The sequence below is a fragment of the Mustelus asterias genome, chromosome 24, assembly GCF_964213995.1.
Source record: "Mustelus asterias chromosome 24, sMusAst1.hap1.1, whole genome shotgun sequence".
NCBI lineage: Eukaryota > Metazoa > Chordata > Chondrichthyes > Carcharhiniformes > Triakidae > Mustelus > Mustelus asterias.
In genome coordinates, this window is record NC_135824.1 from 59,701,522 (window position 1) to 59,728,812 (window position 27,291).

General features: G+C 54.6%; 1 protein-coding gene and 1 pseudogene across 1 annotated transcript in view; one reads left to right on the forward strand and one right to left on the reverse strand.

The window, feature by feature from the left end:
• sae1 (SUMO1 activating enzyme subunit 1) overlaps positions 1-27,291 on the reverse strand; it is a 146,071-nt gene that overhangs the window by 85,675 nt on the left and 33,105 nt on the right. The gene's annotated exons all lie outside the window — the stretch shown is intronic.
• On the forward strand, positions 20,442-23,957 carry LOC144511505 (large ribosomal subunit protein eL27 pseudogene; annotated as a pseudogene).

Sequence of the window (27,291 nt, forward strand, 5' to 3'; positions counted from 1 at the left end):
AGGATGGATAGATTTTTGAACAGTAAATGAATTAAGGGTTACGGTGAGCGGGCGGGTAAGTGGGGCTGAGTCCACAAAAAGATCAGCCATGATCTTATTGAATGGCGGAGCCAGCTCGAGGGGCCAGATGGCCTACTCCTGCTCCTAGCTCTTACGTTAGGTTAGGTGGATTGGCCATGCTAAATTGACCCTTAGTGTCCAAAGGTGTGCAGGTTAGGGGTAAGCATGTGGATAGCATGGGGATAGGCTGAGGTGGTGGGCCTGAGTATCATATTTGATGGGCCGAATGGCCTCCGTCGGCACTGTAGGATTCTATGAATCTGGTCTCAGATGCTGACAGTGTGGAAATTCATTTTCCATTCGCATTTCAGAATTCCCTCAGCAGCACTGACAACGCTCTGACAGAGGACACTGGAATATATCTAAGATTGCATGTCCAATATTCTCAAGCTCACGCATTGTGGAAAAAAAAGAACAGGATAAAATCCTTTTAATTCTGAGTGTGCTGCTGAACTGCACAGGGACCTGGGCCACCTACAGCTTGAGGGAAGAGTCTTCCCACGCCCACTGTTCTTAACATCTTAACTATCAAAGCCAAATTCCTAGCAGCAAAGTACCTGGGGAAGCTAAGTTGTCAAACACAGATGACTTCAGTGGCTTAGCCATATCCAGAAACAGCGACCTGCATTTATATAACTCCTTTGGCACAGTAAAATAATCCAAGATACTTCACAGGAGCAATCTTATGCAACTATGACTGCGTGACCAAATTCCCCTCCAACTTGATTGTCAAGTTTGCTGACGACATCACCGTAGTGGGTCGGATCTCAAACAATGATGAGACGGAGTACAGGAAAGAGATAGAGAATCTGGTGGAGGGATATGGGCCAAATGCAGGCAAATGGGACTAGCTTAGTTGTTTAAAGAAAAGGTGTCATGCACAAGTTGGGCCGAAGGACCTGTTTCCATGCTGTAAACTTCTATGACTCTATGGAGGACATGTCCCTGTCTACATCAATGGGGATGAAGTGAAAACGGTCGAGAGCTTCATGTTTTTAGGAGCCCAGATCACCAATAACCTGTCCTGGTCCCCCCATGCCGACTCTATAGTTAAGAAAGCCCACCAACGCCTCTACTTTCTTAGAAGGTTAAGGAAATTCGGCATGTCAGCTACGACTCTCACCAACCTTTACAGATGCACCATAGAAAGCATTCTTTCAGGTTGTATCACAGCTTGGTATGGCTCCTGCTCTGCCCAAGACCACAAGAAACTACAAAGGGTCGTAAACAAAGCCCAGTCCATCACGCAAACCAGCCTCCCATCCATTGACTCTGTCTACACTTCCCGCTGCCTCGGCAAAGCAGCCAGCATAATTAAGGACCCCACGCACCCCGGACATTCTCTCTTCCACCTTCTTCCTTTGAGAAAAAGATACAGAAGTTTGAGGTCATGCACCAACCAACTCAAGAACAGCTTCTTCCCTGCTGCCGTCAGACTTTTGAATGGACTTACCTTAAGCATTAAGCTGATCTTGCTCTACCCCCTAGCTGTGACTTTGATTTGATTTGATTTATTGTCACATGTATTAACATACAGTGAAAAGTATTGTTTCTTGCACGCTATACAGACAAAGCATACCATTCATAGAGAAGGAAAGGAGAGAGTGCAGAATGTAGTGTTACAGTCATAGCTAGGGTGTAGAGAAAGATCAACTTAATGTGACACTACATTCTGCACTCTCTCCTTTCCTTCTCTATGAACGGTATGCTTTGTCTGTATAGCGTGCAAACAACAATACTTTTCACTCTATGTTAATACAGGTGACAATAATAAATCAAATCAAAAATCAAATCAAATTTTGTACGAAGAATTTATTGATGCTTCAATGTTGCCAGAATGAACTCAGCTCAAGTTTAATGATGAAGGAGCAGCGCTCGAAAGCTCGTGACTCCAAATAAACCTGTTGGACTTTAACCTGGTGTTGTGAGACTTCACACTGTGCCCACCCCAGTCCAACGCCGGCACCTCCACATCAAGTTCAAAAATAAACGCAAAGTGAGTACAATCACATTACATTTCTCCGAATACATTGGGGGAAGCAATTGGCAGCTCTGAAGGGTCATCCAGACTCGAAACGTTGGCTCTATTCTCTCTCCACAGACGCTGTCAGACCTGCTGAGATTTTCCAGGTTTAAGGATGTTTGCAAGAGGAACTTGTATATTTGATATTGACACTTCAAGCTGGATCGAGACGAGTAACAATAGGCCGCACTGGACAGCTTCGCTGCACCCATGGCATCAAGAAAAGTAGCGGACTCACCTGATGAAGGAGCGGCGCTCCGAAAGCTCGTGATACCAAATAAACCTGTTGGACTTTAACCTGCCGTTGTGAGACTTTGAAACGTAGCGGAGTGAGAGGAAAGAGAAAAGTGCATCAGCCTTCCAAGAGGTGATACAGCGTGGGCTTCACCATCTGTGGCTAGCGTGTTCACTCAAGAACTGCACTCTTATTGCAACGCAGTGAGTGGCTGAAACGTGAAGTGACAGTCCCGTTTTGGAACTTACACCTCTGTCTCCTGAAACAGATGGCTGCACATCCCTGACATGGTGCTGTGGACAGGCACCTCCATGGTGTCACACAGCCTCCACCTTCCTTACTCACGGCAAAGCACTGGAAAACCAAAATAGAAACAGAAAACGTAGGACGGCTCAAAGGGTCAGGAATCACCTTTAGAGAAAGGGGGGGGGGGGGGCGAGAAGGCTGGGATGGGGGGGGGGGGGGGGGGGGGGCGAGATGGGGCCGAGACGGGGGGGGGGAAGAGGGGGCCGAGAGGGGGGGGGGGGGAAGAGGGGGCCGAGTGGGGGGGGAAGAGGGGGCCGAGAGGAGGGGGGGGGGGAAGAGGGGGCCGAGAGGAGGGGGGGGGGGAAAGAGGGGGCCGAGACGGGGGGGAAGAGGGGGCCGAGACGGGGGGAAGAGGGGGCCGAGAGGGGGGAAGGGGGGGGAAGAGGGGGCCGAGTGGGGGGGGAAGAGGGGGCCGAGAGGGGGGGGAAGAGGGGGCCGAGAGGGGGGGGAAGAGGGGGCCGAGAGGGGGGGGAAGAGGGGGCCGAGAGGGGGGGGAAGAGGGGGCCGAGAGGGAGGGGAAGAGGGGGCCGAGAGGGGGGGGAAGAGGGGGCCGAGAGGGGGGGGAAGAGGGGGCCGAGAGGGGGGGGAAGAGGGGGCCGAGAGGGGGGGGAAGAGGGGGCCGAGAGGGGGGGGAAGAGGGGGCCGAGAGGGGGGGGAAGAGGGGGCCGAGAGGGGGGGGAAGAGGGGGCCGAGAGGGGGGGGAAGAGGGGGCCGAGAGGGGGGGAAGAGGGGGCCGAGAGGGGGGGGAAGAGGGGGCCGAGAGGGGGGGGAAGAGGGGGCCGAGAGGGGGGGGAAGAGGGGGCCGAGAGGGGGGGGAAGAGGGGGCCGAGAGGGGGGGGAAGAGGGGGCCGAGAGGGGGGGGAAGAGGGGGCCGAGAGGGGGGGGAAGAGGGGGCCGAGAGGGGGGGGAAGAGGGGGCCGAGAGGGGGGGGAAGAGGGGGCCGAGAGGGGGGGAAGAGGGGGCCGAGAGGGGGGGGAAGAGGGGGCCGAGAGGGGGGGGAAGAGGGGGCCGAGAGGGGGGGGAAGAGGGGGCCGAGAGGGGGGGGAAGAGGGGGCCGAGAGGGGGGGGAAGAGGGGGCCGAGAGGGGGGGGAAGAGGGGGCCGAGAGGGGGGGAAGAGGGGGCCGAGAGGGGGGGGAAGAGGGGGCCGAGAGGGGGGGGAAGAGGGGGCCGAGAGGGGGGGGAAGAGGGGGCCGAGAGGGGGGGGAAGAGGGGGCCGAGAGGGGGGGGAAGAGGGGGCCGAGAGGGGGGGGAAGAGGGGGCCGAGAGGGGGGGAAGAGGGGGCCGAGAGGGGGGGGAAGAGGGGGCCGAGAGGGGGGGAAGAGGGGGCCGAGAGGGGGGGGAAGAGGGGGCCGAGAGGGGGGGGAAGAGGGGGCCGAGAGGGGGGGGAAGAGGGGGCCGAGAGGGGGGGGAAGAGGGGGCCGAGAGGGGGGGGAAGAGGGGGCCGAGAGGGGGGGGAAGAGGGGGCCGAGAGGGGGGGGAAGAGGGGGCCGAGAGGGGGGGAAGAGGGGGCCGAGAGGGGGGGGAAGAGGGGGCCGAGAGGGGGGGGAAGAGGGGGCCGAGAGGGGGGGGAAGAGGGGGCCGAGAGGGGGGGGAAGAGGGGGCCGAGAGGGGGGGAAGAGGGGGCCGAGAGGGGGGGAAGAGGGGGCCGAGAGGGGGGGGAAGAGGGGGCCGAGAGGGGGGGAAGAGGGGGCCGAGAGGGGGGGGAAGAGGGGGCCGAGAGGGGGGGGAAGAGGGGGCCGAGAGGGGGGGGAAGAGGGGGCCGAGAGGGGGGGGAAGAGGGGGCCGAGAGGGGGGGGAAGAGGGGGCCGAGAGGGGGGGGAAGAGGGGGCCGAGAGGGGGGGGAAGAGGGGGCCGAGAGGGGGGGGAAGAGGGGGCCGAGAGGGGGGGGAAGAGGGGGCCGAGAGGGGGGGAAGAGGGGGCCGAGAGGGGGGGGAAGAGGGGGCCGAGAGGGGGGGAAGAGGGGGCCGAGAGGGGGGGGAAGAGGGGGCCGAGAGGGGGGGAAGAGGGGGCCGAGAGGGGGGGAAGAGGGGGCCGAGAGGGGGGGGAAGAGGGGGCCGAGAGGGGGGGGAAGAGGGGGCCGAGAGGGGGGGGAAGAGGGGGCCGAGAGGGGGGGGAAGAGGGGGCCGAGAGGGGGGGAAGAGGGGGCCGAGAGGGGGGGAAGAGGGGGCCGAGAGGGGGGGGAAGAGGGGGCCGAGAGGGGGGGAAGAGGGGGCCGAGAGGGGGGGAAGAGGGGGCCGAGAGGGGGGGGAAGAGGGGGCCGAGAGGGGGGGGAAGAGGGGGCCGAGAGGGGGGGAAGAGGGGGCCGAGAGGGGGGGGAAAGAGGGGCCGAGAGGGGGGGGAAGAGGGGGCCGAGAGGGGGGGGAAGAGGGGCCGAGAGGGGGGGGGAAGAGGGGGCCGAGGGAGGGGGGGGGGAGAGGGGGCCGAGAGGGGGGGGGGGAGAGAGGGGGCTGAGAGGGGGGGGGGGGGGGGAGGGGGGCCGAGAGGGGGGGGGGGGGGGGGAGGAGAGGGGGCTGAGGGGGCGGGGGGGGGGGGGGGGGGGAGAGGGGGCCGAGAGGGGAGAGGGGGACGGGCGGGAGGGGGGGGAAGGGGTGGAGAGGGGGTTAATCAGCTGACGTTAGGCGAATGGCTCCAGTGTTATCTCTGCCTCTCTCTCCGCGGGGGCTCTCGGACCTGCTGAGTGTGGGGCTCCTGCAGCAAAGTCCACGCATTGTGGTAAAACATCTTCAAACTACTTCATTCGCTGCCAAGTGCTTCAGGCTGTTTGAAGTTGCAAAGAACGCAATATAAATGCAAATCAAGTTGAAAGAATAGAAGATCAGATGGGGCTTGACAGGCTGGGTGCCGGGAGTGTGTCTCCCCGGGCTGGAGGCTACACTTTCGGAGTAAAGTCGCTAAAGTCAGGAGTAAGGGGACTTCAGAGTGAAATGTGGAGCAGTATCTTCACAGGGAGAGTTGTGAATCTTTGGAAATCTCCATCCGAGTGTGCTATCGGTATTCAGAGTGTCTTCAAGGCAGCGGTTGATGGGTTTTTGGAGTTCAGGTGAATCACAGGGATGGGAGGGGGGCTTGCTTGGGTAGGTGGAGTCGTAGCCCAATCCATCACACAAACCAGCCTCCCACCATTGACTCCGTCTACGCTTCCCACTGCCTCGGATAAGCAGCCAGCATAATCAAGGATCCCACGCACCCCGGACATTCTCTCTTCCACCTTCTTCCATCAGGAAAAAGATACAAAAGTCTGAGGTCACGCACCAACTGACTCAAGAACAGCTTCTTCCCTGCTGCCGTCAGACTTTTGAATGGACCTACCTTGCATTAAGTTGATCTTTCTCCACACCTTAGCTATGACTGTAACACTATATTTACACCGTCTTCTGGTGGCACAGTGGGTTAGCACTGCTGCCTCACAGCGCCAGGGACCTGGGTTCGATTCCGGCCTCGGGTCACTGTCTGTGTGGGGTTTGCACATTCTCCCCGTGTCTGCGTGGGTTTCCTCCGGGTGCTCCGGTTTCCTCCCACAGTCCGAAAGATGTGTGGGTTAGCTTGATTGACCGTGCAAAATTGCCCCTTAGTGTCAGGGGGATATGTGGGGTTACGGGGATAGGTCCTGGGTGGGATTGTTGGCGGTACAGGCGCGATGGGCCAAATGGCCTCCTTCTGCACTGTAGATTCCATGATTCTTTTCTTCTCCCCTATGTACTCTATGAATGGTATGCTTTGTCTGTATAGCGTGCAAGAAACAATACTCCCACTGTATCCCAATACATGTGACAATAATAAATCAAATCAAAGATCAATAATTATCTTATCAAATGATGGAGCAGTTTGGAGGGGCATGTGTGGAGGTCTTATTCTCTCAGGAAATGGAATTTATTTAAACTGCCTCAATAAATTATTTTCTGGAATTGCACAATTTAGAAGAATTCAAGACATCAACTGCCTTTCCCAACATAATACCTCACTTTTCACAGTGGTTAGCTCTGCTGCCTCACAGCGCCAGGGACCCGGGTTCGACTCCCGGCTCGGGTCACCGTCTGTGTGGAGTTTGCACGTTCTCCCCGTGTCTGCGTGGGTTTCCTCCGGATGCTCCGGTTTCCTCCCACAGTCCAAAGCTGTGCAGGTTAGGTGGATTAGCCATGGGATAGGGCAAAGGGGGGGATGGGCCTGGGTAAGATAACCGTGTCAGTGCAGACTTGATGGGCTGAATGGCCTCCTCCTGCACTGCAAGGATTCCATGGAACACGTTGAAAGAATGAATTCAGCGAGCGCAGCGTTCGATCGATGCAGAAAGGAGCAGAAGAAGCTCCCAAACAACAGCACCGACTAGTGGCAGCAACTTCAGATCGTGCAGAAATATTTTCCCAGTGAGACAGCACGTAATGGATGAAAAAAAATACAGCCAGGAGTACTGAATACTTACACGTATATGGAGGGGAGAGGGGTGGAAAGAATGGGGCAAAGAGGGAGGGCGACGGGGGGGAGAGAGGGAGGGCGAAGGGGGGGAGAGAGGGAGGGCGACGGGGGGGAGAGAGGGAGGGCGACGGGGGGGAGAGAGGGAGGGCGACGGGGGGGAGAGAGGGAGGGCGACGGGGGGGAGAGAGGGAGGGCGACGGGGGGGAGAGAGGGAGGGCGACGGGGGGGAGAGAGGGAGGGCGACGGGGGGGAGAGAGGGAGGGCGACGGGGGGGAGAGAGGGAGGGCGACGGGGGGGAGAGAGGGAGGGCGACGGGGGGGAGAGAGGGAGGGCGACGGGGGGAGAGAGGGAGGGCGACGGGGGGGAGAGAGGGAGGGCGACGGGGGGGAGAGAGGGAGGGCGACGGGGGGGAGAGAGGGAGGGCGACGGGGGGGAGAGAGGGAGGGCGACGGGGGGGAGAGAGGGAGGGCGACGGGGGGGAGAGAGGGAGGGCGACGGGGGGGAGAGAGGGAGGGCGACGGGGGGGAGAGAGGGAGGGCGACGGGGGGGAGAGAGGGAGGGCGACGGGGGGGAGAGAGGGAGGGCGACGGGGGGGAGAGAGGGAGGGCGACGGGGGGGAGAGAGGGAGGGCGACGGGGGGGAGAGAGGGAGGGCGACGGGGGGGAGAGAGGGAGGGCGACGGGGGGGAGAGAGGGAGGGCGACGGGGGGGAGAGAGGGAGGGCGACGGGGGGGAGAGAGGGAGGGCGACGGGGGGGAGAGAGGGAGGGCGACGGGGGGGGAGAGAGGGAGGGCGACGGGGGGGAGAGAGGGAGGGCGACGGGGGGGAGAGAGGGAGGGCGACGGGGGGGAGAGAGGGAGGGCGACGGGGGGGAGAGAGGGAGGGCGACGGGGGGGAGAGAGGGAGGGCGACGGGGGGGAGAGAGGGAGGGCGACGGGGGGGAGAGAGGGAGGGCGACGGGGGGGAGAGAGGGAGGGCGACGGGGGGGAGAGAGGGAGGGCGACGGGGGGGAGAGAGGGAGGGCGACGGGGGGGAGAGAGGGAGGGCGACGGGGGGGAGAGAGGGAGGGCGACGGGGGGGAGAGAGGGAGGGCGACGGGGGGGAGAGAGGGAAGGCGACGGGGGGGGAGAGAGGGAGGGCGACGGGGGGAGAGAGGGAGGGCGACGGGGGGGAGAGAGGGAGGGCGACGGGGGGGAGAGAGAGGGAGGGCGACGGGGGGGAGAGAGGGAGGGCGACGGGGGGGAGAGAGGCAGGGCGACGGGGGGGAGAGAGGCAGGGCGACGGGGGGGGAGAGAGGCAGGGCGACGTGGGGGAGAGAGGGAGGGCGACGGGGGGGAGAGAGGGAGGGCGACGGGGGGGAGAGAGGGAGGGCGACGGGGGGGAGAGAGGGAGGGCGACGGGGGGGAGAGAGGGAGGGCGACGGGGGGGAGAGAGGGAGGGCGACGGGGGGGAGAGAGGGAGGGCGACGGGGGGGAGAGAGGGAGGGCGACGGGGGGGAGAGAGGGAGGGCGACGGGGGGGAGAGAGGGAGGGCGACGGGGGGGAGAGAGGGAGGGCGACGGGGGGGAGAGAGGGAGGGCGACGGGGGGGAGAGAGGGAGGGCGACGGGGGGGAGAGAGGGAGGGCGACGGGGGGGAGAGAGGGAGGGCGACGGGGGGGAGAGAGGGAGGGCGACGGGGGGGAGAGAGGGAGGGCGACGGGGGGGAGAGAGGGAGGGCGACGGGGGGGAGAGAGGGAGGGCGACGGGGGGGAGAGAGGGAGGGCGACGGGGGGGAGAGAGGGAGGGCGACGGGGGGAGAGAGGGAGGGCGACGGGGGGGAGAGAGGTAGGGCGACGGGGGGGAGAGAGGGAGGGCGACGGGGGGGAGAGAGGGAGGGCGACGGGGGGGAGAGAGGGAGGGCGACGGGGGGGAGAGAGGGAGGGCGACGGGGGGGAGAGAGGGAGGGCGACGGGGGGGAGAGAGGGAGGGCGACGGGGGGGAGAGAGGGAGGGCGACGGGGGGGAGAGAGGGAGGGCGACGGGGGGGGGGAGAGAGGGAGGGCGACGGGGGGGGAGAGAGGGAGGGCGACGGGGGGGAGAGAGGGAGGGCGACGGGGGGGAGAGAGGGAGGGCGACGGGGGGGAGAGAGGGAGGGCGACGGGGGGGAGAGAGGGAGGGCGACGGGGGGGAGAGAGGGAGGGCGACGGGGGGGAGAGAGGGAGGGCGACGGGGGGGAGAGAGGGAGGGCGACGGGGGGGAGAGAGGGAGGGCGACGGGGGGGGAGAGAGGGAGGGCGACGGGGGGGGAGAGAGGGAGGGCGACGGGGGGGAGAGAGGGAGGGCGACGGGGGGGAGAGAGGGAGGGCGACGGGGGGGAGAGAGGGAGGGCGACGGGGGGGAGAGAGGGAGGGCGACGGGGGGGAGAGAGGGAGGGCGACGGGGGGGAGAGAGGGAGGGCGACGGGGGGGAGAGAGGGAGGGCGACGGGGGGGAGAGAGGGAGGGCGACGGGGGGGAGAGAGGGAGGGCGACGGGGGGGGAGAGAGGGAGGGCGACGGGGGGGGAGAGAGGGAGGGCGACGGGGGGGAGAGAGGGAGGGCGACGGGGGGGAGGGGAGAGGGAGGGCGACGGGGGGAGGGGAGAGGGAGGGCGACGGGGGGGAGGGGAGAGGGAGGGCGACGGGGGGGAGGGGAGAGGGAGGGCGACGGGGGGGAGGGGAGTGGGAGGGCGACGGGGGGGAGGGGAGAGGGAGGGCGACGGGGGGGGAGGGGAGAGGGAGGGCGACGGGGGGGAGGGGAGAGGGAGGGCGACGGGGGGGAGGGGAGAGGGAGGGCGGCAGGGGGGGGGGGAGAGGGGGAGGGCGACGGGGGGGAGAGAGGGAGGGCGACGGGGGAGAGAGAGGGAGGGCGACGGGGGGGAGATAGACTTCTGATCAATAAGTGAATTAAGGGTTATGGGGAGCGGGCGGGTAAGTGGAACTAAACCACTATCAGATCAGCCATGATCTTATTGAATGGCGGGGCAGGCTCGAGGGGCTAGATGGCCTACTCCTGCTTCTATTTCTTATGTTCTTATGTAAGTCTCACAGCGCCAGGTTGAAGTCCAACAGGTTTATTTGGTAGCACGAACTTTTGGAGCGCTGCCCCTTCATCAGGTGAGTGAAGAGTTGGGTTCACAAACAGGGCACATATAGACACAAACACACAAACTCAATTACAAGATAATTAGCATTCTAACCATTATCTTGTCATCGGGTTTGTGTCTATATATGCCCTGTTTGTGAACACAACTCTTCACACGCCTGGTGAAGGAGCGGCGCTCCGAAAGCTCATGCTACCAAATAAACCTGTTGGACTTTAACCTGGTGTCGTGAGACTTCTTACTGTGCCCACCCCAGTTGAACGCCGGCATCTCCACATCACTGTATCAGTCTATGATGAATAAAGCTATCCAGATTTATCCACCATTTCGGCAGACGTTCCACACGCACTGCACAATTTTCTCTCTTGTTGTTTTTGTCAGCAAGTCCTTGGAGGCAGTGTACTATTCGAAAAACGGCCACGGCAAATGAGCCACTTACTAACACTAACCCAGTTTGGAGGGATTCGAGCTGCTCATTCTGAAACCATATCACTGACTTCAGACACACAAGTTTCCACAGCAGCTCGCACCTTCAACCACCACAGAAGCAGCCCGTGTTTCTATCAGCCTGATCAGAGCTCGCTCACTCACATAGAAACATAGAGGATAGGAGCAGGAGGAGGCCATTCGGCCCTTCAAGCCTATTCCGCCATTCTTAAAGTAAAGTTAAAGTTTATTTATTAGTCACAAGTCACACTGCAATGAAGTTACTGCCAACTTCCCCTAGTCGCCACACTCCGGGTGCCTGTTCGGGTAACACTGAGGGAGAATTTAGCACGGCCAATGCACCCTAACCAGCGCGTCTTTCAGACGTGTGGGAGGAAACCGGAGCAGCCAGAGGAAACCCACGCAGACACGGAGAGAACGTGCAGACTCCGCACAGACAGTGACCACCAAGCTGGGAATCGAACCCGGGTCCCTGGCGCTGAGAGGCAGCAGTGCTAACCACTGTGCCACCCCGTCATTCATCACGATCATGGCTGATCGTCCAACTCAATAGCCTAATCCTGCTTTCTCCCCATAACCTTTGATCCCGTTCGCCCCAAGTGCCAAGTCCAGCCGCCTCTTGAATACATTCAATGTTTTGGCATCAACTACTTCCTGTGGTAATGAATTCCACAGGCTCACCACTCTTTGGGTGAAGGAATGTAGAATCATAGAAACCCTACAGTGAAAGAAGAGGCCATTTGGCCCATCGAGTCTGCACCGACCACAATCCCACCCAGGCCCTACCCCCATATCCACCTGCTAATCCCTCTAAACTACGCATCTCAGGACATTAAGGGGCAATTTTAGCATGGCCGCTCAACCTAACCCACACATCTTTGGACTGTGGGAGGAAACCGGAGCACCCGGAGGAAACCCACGCAGACACGAGGAGAATGTGCAGACTCCACACAGACAGTGACCCGAGCCGGGAATCGAACCCAGGACCCTGGAGCAGTGCTAACCACTGTGCTACCGCGCCGCCCCACCTCCGTTCTAAATGGTCTACCCCAAATCCTGGTTCTGGACTCCCCCCACCATCGGGAACATCCTCCCTGCATGCACCCTGTCTAGTCCTGTTAGAATTTTATAAGTCTCTATCAGATCCCCCTCTGGGGTCTGAACTCCAGTGAAAACAATCGTAACCTAGTCAATCTCTCCTCATACATCAGTCCCGCCATCCCCCATCACTCTTTTAAGGATCCATTTCTCGCTTGCGCGCAAGTTAAAAAGCTTGTTTGCGTTGGCTGTTCCAACTTGCGGTCGTCAATTTGGAGCCAATTCATCAAAAAATGTGAATTTACTTACACTGCGGTAAAGTTTATGGACTTCAAAGCCCTTCAGACATTGATACTGCTCTCTTGCCAAACACTTACATCAATTATACTAACCGTGCCTAAGATTTCCATTTGCATCCCAAGGATGCGTCCCCACTCTGCAAGTTTAAGATTTTTAAAAAAGTCAAATATGCATAGTTTTACAATTTCAAGTATTTAGATAGCTTGGCTCATACCCTGAAATGGTACAATTAGTGTTTTATCTCAAAGGTCTATTAAATTACAAACTGTCCCTTTTCTGGCTTGAAAATATGGAAAAGCATAGGTTTCTGGCAATAGTACTCAAGACAATTTAATTCAATTAAGTGGTGGATTTAATTTAATTGGTGGATTTGCGGATAGCAATGAGGACCATCAGAGGAGACAGCAGGGTATAGATCAGTTGGAGAATTGGGCGGAGAGATGGCAGATGGAGTTTAATCCGGACAAATGTGAGGTAATGCATTTTGGAAGGTCTAATACAGAGAGAAAATATACAATTAAATGGCAGAACCCTTAGGAGTATTGATAGGCAGAGGGATCTGGGTGCACAGGTACACAGGTCACTGAAAGTGGCAATGCAGGTGGAGAAGGTAGTCAAGAAGGCATACGACATGCTTGCCTTCATCAGCCGGGGTATTGAGTTTAAAAATTGGCAAGTCATGTTGACGCTTTATAGAACCTTAGTGAGGCCGCACTTGGAATATAGTGTTCAATTCTGGTCGCCACACTACCAGAAGGATATGGAGGCTTTGGAGAGGGTACAGAAAAGATTCACCAGGATGCTGCCTGGAATGGAGGGCATTAGCTATGAGGAGAGGTTGGAGAAACTTGGTTTGTCCTCACTGGAGCGGCGGAGGTTGAGGGGCGACCTGATAGAAGTCTACAGGATTATGAGAGGCATGGACAGAGTGGATAGTCAGAAGCTTTTTCCCAGGGTGGAAGAGTCAATTACTAGGGGACACAGGTTTAAGGTGCGAGGGACAAGTCTTAAGAGATGTACGAGGCAGATGTTTTACACAGAGTGGTGGGTGCCTGGAACTCGTTGTCGGGGGAGGTAGTGGAAGCGGATACGGTAGTGACTTTTAAAGGGGCATCTTGACAAGTATATGAATGAGATGGGAATAGAGGGATATGGTCCCTGGAAGGGTAGAGGGTTTTAGTTAAGTCGGGCAGCATGGTCGGTGCAGGCTTGGAGGGCCAAAGGGCCTGTTCCTGTGCTATAATTTTCTTTGTTCTTTTAAGTGCTTTTAATGGCCGCAATGCATCACAGCGGCAAAGGTAGCAGCTTATAAATATCTCACATCAGACGCTAACCAGGTAGATAGGGATGTAATGTCGACAGGGATGCGTCACGTGAACGGTCAGCCTGTCCTACATCCCCGGTAGGCAAGACTGCTGTTGCCCAAACCCATTTCCACAGTCACAGATTTAACCAAAGAGATCCCCACCCTCTTCCGCTGATCACTCAGATCTAGTCATCTCACACACTTTCACCTCCAAAGCAAAGCAAACAAATTTGTTTCAGATGGAGTGCCTTCATGGGTGGCACAGTGGTTAGCACTGCTGCCTCCCAGCGCCAGGGACCCGGGTTCGATGCCTGGCTCGGGTCACTGTCTGTGCGGAGTCTGCACGTTCTCCCCGTGTCTGCGTGGGTTTCCTCCGGGTGCTCCGGTTTCCTCCCACAATCCGAAAGACGTGCTGGTTAGGGTGCATTGGCCGTGCTAAATTCTCCCTCGGTGTACCCGAACAGGCACCGGAGTGTGGCGACTCAGGGATTTTCACAGTAACTTCATTGCAGTGTTAATGTCAGCCTACTTGTGACCCTAATAAATAAACTTTAAAAAAAGATATATTTTTAAAAATCAATTATTAATATTGGGTAAGGACTCCAGTGAAACTGCGTATAGCTCAGGGGTTTTTGATGCAATTAGTTTGTTTGCACGATCTGCCCATGTCTGCTTAGGTTTCCTCCGGTGCTCCCATTTCCTCCCACACTCCAAAGATGTGCAGGTTAGGTGGATTGGCCATGCTAAATTGCCCCTTAGTGTCCCAAGATGTGCAGGTTAGGTGGATTGGCCATGCTAAATTGCCCCTTAGTGTCCATAGATTTGCAGGTTAGGTGGATTGGCCATGCTAAATTGCCCCTTAGTGCACATAGATTTGCAGGTTAGGTGGATTGGCCGTGCTAAATTGCCCCTTAGTGCACATAGATTTGCAGGTTAGGTGGATTGGCCATGCTAAATTGCTCCTTAGTGTCCATAGATTTGCAGGTTAGGTGGATTGGCTATGCTAAATTGCCCCTTAGTGCACATAGATTTGCAGGTTAGGTGGATTGGCCATGCTAAATTGCCCCTTAGTGCACATAGATTTGCAGGTTAGGTGGATTGGCCATGCTAAATTGCCCCTTAGTGTCCCAAGATGTGCAGGTTAGGTGGATTGGCCATGCTAAATTGCCCCTTAGTGTCCCAAGATGTGCAGGTTGGGTGGATTGGCCTTGTTAAATTGCCCCTTAGTGTCCAAAGATGTGTAGATTAGGTGGATTGGCCACGCTAAATGTGTGGGGTTACAGAGATGGGGCGGGGGTGGGTCTGAGTAAGAAGCTCTGTCACAGAGTTGGTGCAGACTCGATGGGCCGAATGGCCTTCTTCTGCACTGTCGGGATTGTATGATATGATTCCTTTGCCGACTGTTGACGAGGACAATCCTGGAGAAGCGTGTTCTGCCACAAGTGTCACACATGAAGCTATCGTGTGTCATTGTGAGATGTCCCGTTTGGCACTGGCCCCTGTTGACAAGCCTCTGTAGCCACTGGTCATTGTGGCGGTGCGTGCCAATCTGCGAGAGGTGCCGCCACGTTCCTCTGTCGCCAGCTGGTGATTCTCAGGTGCGACAGAGCCCGGTGTGGGGCTAATCTGGTTCCCAGTGGAGCAGCAATGTCGACGTTGGGTCCGAGCAGCCAGGGCCGACTTGGGTAGACTTGCTGTGGAGTGTGGATCGATGTTCACACCAGGACACCTGGGTCTTCTCCTTTCTGCTGCCAGGTTGAAAGGTTACCTTCCTACGTCCGCTGTGTGGTCAGGGAGCGCTGACTTGGGGCGGCACGGTGGCCCAGTGGGTTAGCACTGCTGCTTCACAGCTCCAGGGACCTGGGTTCGATTCCCGGCTCGGGTCACTGTCTGTGTGGAGTCGGCACATTCTCCTCGTGTCTGCGTGGGTTTCTTCCGGGTGCTCCGGTTTCCTCCCACAGTCCAAACATGTGCGGGTTAGGTTGATTGGCCATGCTAAATTAACCCTTAGGGTCTTGAGATGCGTAGCTTAGAGGGATTAGTGGGTAAATATGTAGGGATATGGGGGTAGGGCCTGGGTGGGATTGTGGTCGGTGCAGACTCGATGGGCCGAATGGCCTCTTTCTGTACTGTAGGGTTTCTATGATTTGCCGAGTATCTGCACACCTCCCTCCTCCCCCTCAATCTCATGAGCTCGGAACCAGGGGAAAACTGAAAGAGCAAAAGCCTGGGCCCAGTTAGTTGAACAGAGCTAACAGAAGGGAAATCATCTAATGGGACTTCACTCCAGATTTTGTCAGCTTTACTCCCTTAGCCATTAACTCTTAATACTGTTGTTATTAATGTTGAAATAAGAAACTAGAAGCAGTGTTAGGCCATTCGGCCCTTCAAGCCTGCTTCCCCATTCGTTTTGATCATGGCTGATCATCAAATTCAACATCCTGATCCCTCCCATCCCCCATATCCCCTGATCCCTTTAGCCCCAAGAGCGATATCTAATTTCTTCTTGAAATCACACAGCATTTTGGCCTCAACTACTTCCTGTGGGAGTGAATTCCACACATTCACCATCCTCTGGGTGAAGAAATTTCTCCTCACCTCAGTCCTAAAAGGTTTACCCCTTATCCTCAAACTATCTTAAATGAATTTTAGAAAGAATTCAGAAAGAAAGATTCAGGAAGGATGTTGCCTGGATTGAGTGGCCTTATGAGGATAGGCTGAGGGAGCTTGGTCTTTTCTCCTTGGAGAGACGGAGGATGAGAGGAGACCTAATAGAGGTGTATAAGATGTTAAGAGGCATAGATCGGGTGGACTCTCAGAGGCTTTTCCCCCAGGGTGGAAATGGCTGCTACGAGAGGACACAGGTTTAAGGTGCTGGGGTGTAGGTACAGGGGAAATGTTCGGGGGAAGTTTTTCACTCAGAGGGTGGTGGGCGAGTGGAATCGGCTGCTGTTAGTGGTGGTGGAGGCAAACTCAATAGGGTCTTTTAAGAGACTCCTGGATGAGTACATGGGACTTAATAGGATGGAGGGTTATAGGTAGGCCTAAAAGGTAGGGATATGTTCGGCACAACTTGTGGGGCCGAAGGGCCTGTTTTGTGCTGTAGTTTTTCTATGTCTCTATGTTTCTAAGAATGTTCCCGATGGTTGGGGAGTCCAGAACAAGGAGTCATAGTCTTTCTACAATTCATTTAAAATGTCTCCTCCACTTTTAATTACCCTTTGATGAAAGTGTTGGTTCACAATAGTTCCTAAAGTGCCAGATGTCCCTGATAAATCAGCCCAGTAGGCTTCCTTCCAAAACAATAATCACCCAACTGTGAGCCATTACTCACTCCGCTGTGGGATAATTTATAGTAGTGAGGCCAATCATTCTCTACAATATCCACAAACACTTGACCCTGCAGAATTCACCGAGATACCCAACTGACGCAAAAGCCTCACCGCGGAACCTTGCAGCACTGAAATTGGACACTGAACCATAGACCACCCCCCAGCCCCCCCGGTCTACACCGTTCAGTACCACACCCGGTAGCCAGCTCACCCACAGTTCTACTGGGGGCATTCTATTTATAGGCAGCATTACTTCAAAATAGTTAATGGTCTATCTTGGTTACCGTGGACGCCAAGGTGGCACAGTGGGTTAGCACTGCTGCCTCACAGCGGCAGGGACCCGGGTTCGATTCCCGGCCTCGGGTCACTGCCTGCGTGGTGTCTGCACGTTCTCTCCGTGTCTGCGTGGGTTTCCTCCGGGTGCTCCGGTTTCCTCCCACAGTCCGAAGATGTGCGGGTTAGGTTGATTGGCCATGCTAAATTGACCCTTAGTGTCCCGGGTAGTGTAGATTAGTGGGGTAAATGTGTGGGGTTGTGGGGATGGGGCCTGGGGTGGGATTGTCATCAGTGCAGACTCGATGGGCCGAATGGCCTCCTTCTGCACTGTAGGGACTCTATCTCAACCCAGTAAACAAAAATTGAGAAGGTTCACTCAGCAACGCGTGCACTGGAAGACAGAGAGAGAAAAAACTTCTGGAGATCTTCAGATAAGCAGCACTGCCTTCTCTGAAAGAAGGAGGATCCACCAAAACCACATTTCCTGGAAAATGTACCCACTTGTGGACACACTTAATAATGGTCTTTACACCAATACCACAAGATATTCCACTCCGCTCTGCAGTGTGCCTTTGATTGGTCCAAAGAGGACAGATTATAGAATTATAAAAATGATCTAAACCACAAGACTTTTGTTAGCTCGCTGAGCCTCATGACTTTGTGAATCAGACCAGACAACAACACTGTAGAAACTAAACAGACTCAGAGTTCAGAGAACTGCGAACAAATTTAAAGAAAAACAATATTCATCAGCAGCTTTCGCAGAGTGTTTTTTTTGGACTCAGCTTCACTATCCTCCCCTACATACATTATCCCCATTGTGAAATACACCCCATGAGGTAACAGTACTAAACTGGGACAAGGCAGTAGAGTCATAAAGGTTTACAGCATGGAAACAGGCCCTTCGTCCCAACTTGTCCATGCCGCCCTTTTTTTTAAACCCCTGAAGCTAATCCCAATTGCCCGCATTTGGCCCATATCCCTCTATACCCATCTTACCCATGTAACTGTCTAAATGCTTTTTAAAGGACAAAATTGTACCCGCCTCTACTACTACCTCTGGTAGCTCGTTCCAGACACTCACCACCCTCTGTGAAAAAATTGCCCCGCTGGACACTCTTGTCTCTTATCAGTAGACTGATTAACTTGCAGATTAACTTGGGGCGGCACGGTAGCACAGTGGTCAGCACTGCTGCTTCACAGCGCCAGGGACCCGGGTTCGATTCCCGGCTTGGGTCACTGTTTGTGTGGAGTTTGCACGTTCTCCCCGCGTCTGCGTGGGTTTCCTCCGGGCGCTCCGGTTTCCTCCCACATTCTGAAAGACATGCTGGTTAGCTGGGTTGACCCAAACTGGCACGCCGGACTGTGGCGATTCGAGGATTTTCACAGTAACTTCATTGCAGTGTTAATGTAAGCCTTACTTGTGACACTAATAAATAAACTTTACTTTAAAAAAAGTTACGAGTAATGAGAGGCGCAAGCAATCATTGGAGTGAGTTACCTGTTCTTTCCTCTAATGGTTTCGCCCCTGTGGTGACCGTGACAAAAAAGGGGACATGACATTCTTAAACAAAAACAGAAAATGCTGGAAAATCTCGGCAGGTCTGACAGCATCTGTGGAGAGAGAATAGAGCCAACGTTTCAAGTCTGGATGACCCTTCGTCAGAGCTCAGCTCAATTCTGACGAAGAGTCATCCAGATTCAAGAGGTTAACTCGATTCTCTCCCCACAGACGCTGTCAGACCTGCTGAGTGTTTCCAGCATTTTCTGTTATTGTTTCAGATTCCAGCATCCTCAGTATTCAAAGTTAAAGTTTATTTATTAGTGTCACAAGTAAGGCTTACATTAACACTAAGTTACTGTGAAATTCCCCTAGTCGCCACACTCCGGCGCCTGTTCGGGTCAATGCACCCTAACCAGCACATCTTTCGGACCGTGGGAGGAAACCGGAGCACCCGGAGGGAACCCCACGCAGACACGGGGAGAACGTGCAGACTCCCCACAGACAGTGACCCAAGCCGGGAAATTATTAAAGTTTATTTATTAGTGTCACAAGTAGGCTTATATTAACACTGCAGTGAAGTTACTGTGAAAATCCCCTAGTCGCCACACTCCGGCGCCTGTTCGGGTACCCCGAGGGAGAATTTAGCACGGCCAATGCGCCCTAACCAGCACGTCTTTCGGACTGTGGGAGGAAACCGGAGCACCCGGAGGAAACCCACGCAGACACGGTAGCACAGTGGTTCATCAGGGAATATTTCTGCTGATCCCTCTTCACTTCCTGAATAAACTTTCCTCCTGCAGGGCTCAAAATTCGATTCAATTTAAAAGATTGTCTGAAGGAAGGCAACTAGCCTGACTGTGCTCCTTAGGGTGTGAGATTAGATAGCTACACTCAAATGGCTCCCACTTCCCAATACCTTCTCCTCTGTATCTCCCTTGACCAAGAGTACTTGTGCGTTAGTCAGCAGTAAGATAGATTAATTTTATTTTTTTTAACGGTTCTCTACCTTTTATTTCTTTATTGTCTTTCTTCATTTTTCTTCCCCTCCCAATCTTTCCCCCTACTTCATCCCCCTTCCCTTACCTTTTCTCCCCCCCCCCCCCCCCCCCCCCCCCCCCCCCCGGCTTCCCCTTTTCTACATTCTACCTCTGTCCCATTTCCCCCTCTCCCAACATCTCCATCTGTCACAGCTTCACTGCCGGTTGGCCATTCACACCCTTTATTCTCTCTGGGGGCTGCCATTAGCAGTCTTTCCCCCTAGTTCTGTGGCTATGATTCATCTTTCATTCCTTCCCTCCCCCCACCTTTGGAGTATAAATATCTCCCACTTTCTATGCCTTTTAGCTTTGACAAAGGGTCATCGGCACTTGAAATGTCAGCTCCATAAGACATAGGAGCAGAATTAGGCCACTCAGCCCATTGAGTCTGCTCCACCATTCAATCATGGCTGATATTTTTCTCATCCCCATTCTCCTGCCTTTTCCCCATAACCCCTGATCCCCTTATTAATCAAGAACCTATCTATCTCTGTCTTAAAGACACTCAATGACCTGGCCTCCACAGCCTTCTGCGGCAAAGAGTTCCACAGATTCACCATTCTCTGGCTGAAGAAATTCCTCCTCATCTCTGTTTTAAAGGATCGTCCCTTTAGCCTGAGGTTGTGCCCTCTGGTTCTAGTTTTTCCTACTAGTGGAAACATCCTCTCCACGCCCACTCTATCCAAGCCTCGCAGTATCCTGTAAGTTTCAATAAGATCCCCCCTCATCCTTCTAAACTCCAACGAGTACAGACCCAGAGTCCTCAACCGTTCCTCATACGACAAGCTCTTCATTCCAGGGATCATTCTTGTGAACCTCCTTTGGATCCTTTCCAAGGCCGGCACATCCTTCCTTAGATACGGGACCCAAAACTGCTTACAATACTCCAAATGGGGTCTAACCAGAGCCTTATACAGCCTCAGAAGTACATCCCTGCTCTTGTATTCTAGCCCCCTCCGACATAACTGCTCTTTCCTCTCCTTACAGATGCTGCCAGACCTGCTGAGATTTCGCTGCATTTTCTCTTTTGGGGGCAAGATATTCCACCATGAGTAGCAGCACAGACAAGCCCGGTCACACCCATGCTTTCCAGTTGGTGGCCTTGCACAGTGATCAGGGCAAGGAAATGAAGACTAGTTTAACTGTCCACTTCCTTAACCCAACATCAGTGTTGCTGCTAATCTGTGCGCACAGTCACCAAGCAACCTGCTTTTGAGCAAGGTAGCGTGCTTTGAAAACCTGACCCCACACAAATCATAGAATCCCTACAGTGCAGAAGGAGGCCATTCGGCCCATCGAGTCTGCACCGAAGACAATCCCACCCAGACCCTATCCCCACAACCCCGCGTATTTACCCTGTTATTTCCCCCTGAAACTAAGGGTCAATTTAGCATGGCCAATCCACCTAATCCGCACATCTTTCAGACTGTGGGAGGAAACCGGAGCACCCGGAGGAAACCCACGGGGAGAACGCGCAGACTCCGCACAGACAGTGGCCCGAGGCGGGAATCGAACCCGGGTCCCTGGCGCTGTGAGGCAGCAGTGCTGACCACCGTGCCACCCTCAAATCCGGCAGGGAATACTTTCTCAGCAGCTGTAGATTTCGTTATTCCCCCGCGTGGTGATGTGTTAACAGAGCACAGAATAGAGCTGGGATCCGGGACTTTTAGTCTGGCTCAGTGCTCAGTACTGCACTGTGTTGCAGCTTCATCCACTTTGCCACTATCCATCCAAAGCAAACCATCTCCAATTCTTACTGGATTGACTGGTTTGGAGTGTGGAAGGTACATGAAGTGGCAAAATGCCTGGCAGTCCACACATCGGCAGCTCCACGCAAAACGTCAATCGCCTTTTGTTTAGCAGAAGTTTGCATGGTCTAAAACACCAGGATGCGGAGATGCCGGCGTTGGACTGGGGTGAACACAGTAAGAGTTTTAACAACACCAGGTTAAAGTCCAACAGGCTTATTTGGTAGCAAATACCATTAGCTTTCGGAGCGCTGCTCCTTCGTCAGATGGGAGTGGAAATCTGCTCTCAAATAGTGCAAACAGACACACAAAAATCAAGTTACAGAATACTGATTAGAATGCTAATCCCTACAACCAACCAGATCTTAAAGATACAGACAATGCGGGTGGAGGGAGCATTAAGCACAGGTTAAAGATGATGTGTATTGTCTCCAGACAGGGCAGCCCACAAGTCCAGGAGGCAAGCTGTGGGGGTTACTGATAATGTGATATAAAATCCAACATAAACACCAGGACCAGAGGTAAACTGAAGGTCAGTTTTTACTTGCTGCGTTCAGCAAGTCAGAAGCCAGCACCATCAATCGTACCCCGTAATTGCAGCAATTTCCTGTGTGGTTATATTAGGTATCACCACCACCTTCTGAGCAGAAGATGATTTTGCTGCACTTTTATATTTAGATTGTCCCTGGGGAGGGGGGGGGGTGGAAAATGAGTAAACTTTATAATTCTTTTGTTCTGTCCCGTTATTTCCAACCCACTCTGACGCTGAGCACTTCATTCAGCTGATAGGTACCGGTTTCCCTCGCCTTGAAGCACTGACAGGCCCGATCTTGCACGGGGACAGCAGACAAAAACACTGCCTAGTCTGGAGCCGGACAAAAACAAACGCTTCCAGACAACCTCAGGTCAGCAGAACAACTGGAGAAAGGTCATGCTGTTGCCAACACTGCTTAGAACATTGGGAAAATAAAACCACAGCTGGGGCAGGGGGCAGGGGAGGGGGCGGGGGAGAGGGCAGGCGGGGGCGGGGGAGAGGGCAGGCGGGGGAGAGGGGGCAGGCGGGGCAGGGGAGGGGGCAGGCGGGGGAGGGGGCAGGCAGGGGCGGGGGAGAGGGGGCAGGGGAGAGGGCGGGGGCGGGGGGGAGGGGGCAGGCAGGGGCGGGAGAGAGGGCGGGCGGGGGTGGGGGAGAGGGTGGGCGGGGGCGTGGGAGAGGGCGGGCGGGCGGGGGCAGGGGGAGGGGGCAGGGGAGAGGGCGGGGGCAGGCAGGGGCGGGGGAGAGGGCGGGCGGGGGTGGGGGAGAGGGTGGGCGGGGGAGAGGGCGGGCGGGGGCGTGGGAGGGGGCCAGGCGGGGGCGGGGAGAACGCGCGCAGGGGGAGAGAGTGCGGAACTGTATAAATGTGTAAAAATCCACCATCAAAGCACTAAATTCTCAAATTCCACCCAATGAAAGCAGATTTCAGGTTAATTCAGTTAGCAATGGCCTCACTGACCTTGGACCTGTCACCTGCGCGGAGTCAATGCCTTCAGGAAAGGTGGAGCATGGTGATTATTTAAAAAGTAAATAGATTTGTGAGGGTCGTTCCGGGCTGCTGAACTGAAGACAAAGCAGGGCATCATTGAGTTTTTGGGGGTTAATTGAGCCGCAGGTCAGGGCCCGGCAGGTCAACCAGCGAAAAGATTCAGGGACGGGGCTGTGCTTTCATCAACAAAGTGAATTTATGTTGTTTCAAAAAGAAAGATCTCAAACTGACAGGGTCTGGAAAAAAAATGTAGAGAAGTTGCCTGAGCCAGCTTGAGAGATATTGTAACTCAGTCTATTCCAAATTGATGCATTGAGGGTCAACTGTCATCAAATCTAACAGCACACAGGGGAAGTCTGTGTTAAATTATCCAATTATTCCCAGTCATTAACTTTTCCCCTGTAGCTATGTAAAATCCCGAGCACATATCCAACTGCCCAGGTCCTGCAGCCACCACTCGCCAGGATCGCTCTAACTCATTGCAAGTGCAGCAAGCCGGACGCTACACTGGACACAAAGCTGTCATCGTGAAGAACGTTGATGATGGGACCTCTGACCAACTCTACAGTCACGCTCTTGTTGCTGGTATTAAATCATTACCCTCGCAAAGTACAGGGAGGCGATGGCCTCGTGGTGTTATCGCTAGACTATTAATCCAGAAACTCAGCTAGTGTTCTGGGGGCCCGGGTTCGAATCCCGCCACGGCAGCTGGTGGAATCTGAATTCAATTTTTTAAAAATCTGGCATTAAGAATCTACTGATGACCATGAAACCATTGTCGGAAAAACCCATCTGGTTCACTGATGTCCTTTAGGGAAGGAAATCTGCCGTCCTTACCCGGTCTGGCCTACATGTGACTCCAGAGCCACAGCAATGTGGTTGACTCTCAACTGCCCTCCAAGGGCAACTAGGGATGGGCAATAAATGCTGGCCCAGCCAGCGACGCCCGTGTCCCATGAATAAAAAAAATGTGACTGCCAAAATGGGAAAGAAAATCGTAGCCGAGAGGCCCAAGGTCAAAACCTTTGCAAAAGTTTACAACTATAACCCTCGGTTGACATTGCCCTGGATAAGACCATCGTGAACAAGGATGTTTTTCGGGATCCTGCTTTGAAGTGCAAAGCCAGGCGGGAAGTCAAAGTAAAGCTTGAGGAAAGGTACAAGACAGGAAAGAATAAATGGTTTCTCCAGAAACTCTCATTCTAAATTTTATCTCAGTATAAACAGTCAATTAAAAATAACTCCCATGTCCAAGAGGGTGGGGGCGGCTGGTTTGGTTAACCAGGGGAGACCATGTCACAGCTCACCTCCTGGCTGGGGAGAGCGAAAAGGAAAAAGATGAAGTGGAAATGGTCGAGAGCTTCAAGTGTCGAGGTGTTCAGATCACCAACGAATTGTCCTGGTCCCCCCATGCCGATGCTATAGTTAAGAAAGCCCACCAATGCCTCTACTTTCTCAGGAGGTTAAGGAAATTCAGCATGTCCGCTAGGACTTTCACCAATTTTTACAGATGCACCATAGAAAGCATTCTTTCTGGGTGTATCACAGCTTGGTATGGGCTCCTGCTCTGCCCAAGACCGCAAGAAACTACAAAGGATCGTGAATGTAGCCCAGTCCATCACGCAAACCAGCCTCCTATCCATTGACTCTGTCTACACTTCCCGCTGTCTCGGAAAAGCGGCCAGCATAATTAAGGACCCCACGCACCCCGGACATTCTCTCTTCCACCTTCTTCCGTCAGGGAAAAAGATACAAAAGTCTGAGGTCACGTACCAACCGACTCAAGAACAGCTTCTTCCCTGCTGCCATCAGACTTCTGAATGGACCTACCTCGCATTAAGTTGATCTTTCTCTACACCCTAGCTATGACTGTAACACTACATTCTGCACCCTCTCCTTTCCTTCTCTATGAACGGTATGCTTTGTCTGTATAGCGCGCAAGAAACAATACTTTCCACTGTATCGCAATACGTGTGACAATAATAGATCAAATCTAAATAGAAACATTTCTCTCAAGCAGAAGATTGAAAGACTGTCGAATGCCGCATCAGAAACAGCGACAGGGACAACATTCACAACAACTCTCAGAAGGGAAGTCAGTAAATACTTCACAAAAAAGTGCGTCAGTTTCAAGTGAACAGCCTTTTCAGAGAGTGGGGACAGGCATGACGGGCTGAATGGCCTTCTTTGTCATAAGATTCACTTATTCCTTTAAAACTCGTTGGAGCTGTCAACTGGGACTCGGTTAGTTATACTGGTATTTTTGTCAAAAGGTTGTCAGTTCCAACCCCACTCCAGGGTAAAACTCGTTGGGGACACTGTTGTGGAATGTAGTGAAGACCTGTTCTGAACGTGCTCTCTACTGGGGTCGCACGGGCATGATCAGGCGCCCATATAGGACCCTGGTCAGACCCCACCTGGAGTACTGTGCCCAGTTCTGGTCGCCTCATTACAGAAAGGATGTGGAAGCCATAGAAAGGGTGCAGAGGAGATTTACAAGGATGTTGCCTGGATTAGGTGGCATGCCTTATGAGGATAGGTTGAGAGAGCTCGGTCTTTTCTCCTTGGAGAGGCGAAGGATGAGAGGTGACCTGCTAGAGGTGTATAAGATGTTGAGAGGTATTGATAGAGTGGATTCTCAGAGGCTTTTACCCAGGGCTGAAATGGTTGCCACAAGAGGTCACAGGTTTAGGGTGCTGGGGAGTAGGTACAGAGGAGATGTTAGGGGTAAGTTTTTCACTCAGAGGGTGGTGGGTGCGTGGAATCGGCTGCCGGTAGTGGTGGTGGAGGCGGCGGATTCGATAGGGTCTTTTAAGAGACTTTTGGATAAGTTCATGGAAGTTAGTAAGATAGAGGCTTATAGGTAAGCCTCGTAGGTAGGGACATGTTCGGCGCAACTTGTGGGCCGAAGGGCCTGTTTGTGCTGTAGCTTTTCTATGTTCTATGCTCTATATTATAAGTTCCGTGTAAATATGTGCACAATTACATTTATCTTGTAAGATGTTGCTTTGATAACGGAGAAACTTTAATCACAGAGCAACGAGACATCGGGGAGATAAGGATGCACAAAGCAGAGAGATCTAAACCGCGATCATCAGTCTCTCAGGGGCAGCACGGTAGCACGGTGGTTAGCACTGCTGCTTCACAGCTCCAGGGACCTGGGTTCGAATCCTGGCTCGGGTCACTGCCTGCGTGGTGTCTGCACGTTCTCCCCGTGTCTGCGTGGGTTTCCTCTGGATGCTCCGGTTTCCTCCCACAGTCCAAAGATGTGCGGGCTAGGTTGATTGGCCATTCTAAATTGCCCCTTAGTGTCCCGGATGTGTAGGTTGGAGGGGTTAGTGGGTGGATATGTGGATAGGGCCTGGGTGGGATTGTGGTTGGTGCAGACTCGATGGGCCGAATGGCCTCTTTCTGCACTGTAGGATTCTATGATTTAGCGGCCTCAACGGGGGAACGGACCCTTTGCTCTCATACTGAGCTCACCGGACATTAGGTAATTGACTCCAGTAACTCAAGGTGAGTGCAATAAGCTAGCAGCATCAAACATATGATTTATAGGTTGGCACACAACACACTACAGCAACCGGGTAGATTTTGCAGCATCACCTCGGTGTGAAGTTACAATGAAACGTTATACAAGTGGAATGGATCTCACACACACACACCTATTTTTTTTAAAAAGAGGCCAATTTCCTTCAGATATTAAAATTTAAATTCTAAAATACTGAATTCAATAAAGCCGCTTGCGTGAGGTTTGACAATCAACGTGCCCAACTACAGTCATAACAATGTGATATTCACAGTTGCGGGAGCGCTTGCGGTCGGCACGGCGGCACAGTGGTTAGTACGTCTGCCTCTCAGCGCCAGGGACCCGGGTTCGATTCCCGGCCTCGGGTCGCTGTCTGTGTGGAGTCTGCATGTTCTCCCCCCGTGTCTGCGTGGGGTTCCTCCGGGTGCTCCGGTTTCCTCCCACAGTCCGAAAGACGTGCTGGTTAGAAATCATAGAATCCCTACAGTGCAGAAGGAGGCCATTCGGCCCATCGAGTCTGCACCAACCACAATCCCACCCAGACCATGTGGCCGTAACCCTATGTATTTGCCTTGCAAATCCCCCTGACAATAGGGTCAATTTAGCATGGCCAACGCACCTAAGTCCAAAGATGGTGGATTGGCCGTGCTAAATTTAGCACGGCCAATCCACCATCTTTGGACTTAGGTGCGTTGGCCATGCTAAATTCTCCCTCAGTGTGCCCGAACAGGCGCCGGAGTGCGGCGACTAGGGGATTTTCACAGTAACTTCATTGCAGTGTTAATGTTTTTGTTATTCATTCATGGGCGTCGCTGGCTGGGCCAGCATTTATTGCCCATCCCCAGTTGCCCGAGGGCAGTTGAGAATCAACCACATTGCTCTGGCTCTGGAGTCACATGTAGGCCAGACCGGGTAAGGACGGCAGATTTCCTTCCCTAAAGGACATTAGTGAACCAGATGGGTTTTTCTGACAATCGACAATGGGTCATCAGTAGATTCTTAATTCCAGATATTTTTTATTGAAATCCAATTTCACCATCTGCCGTGGTGGGATTCGAACCCGGGTCCCCAGAACATTAGCTGAGCTTCTGGATTAATAGT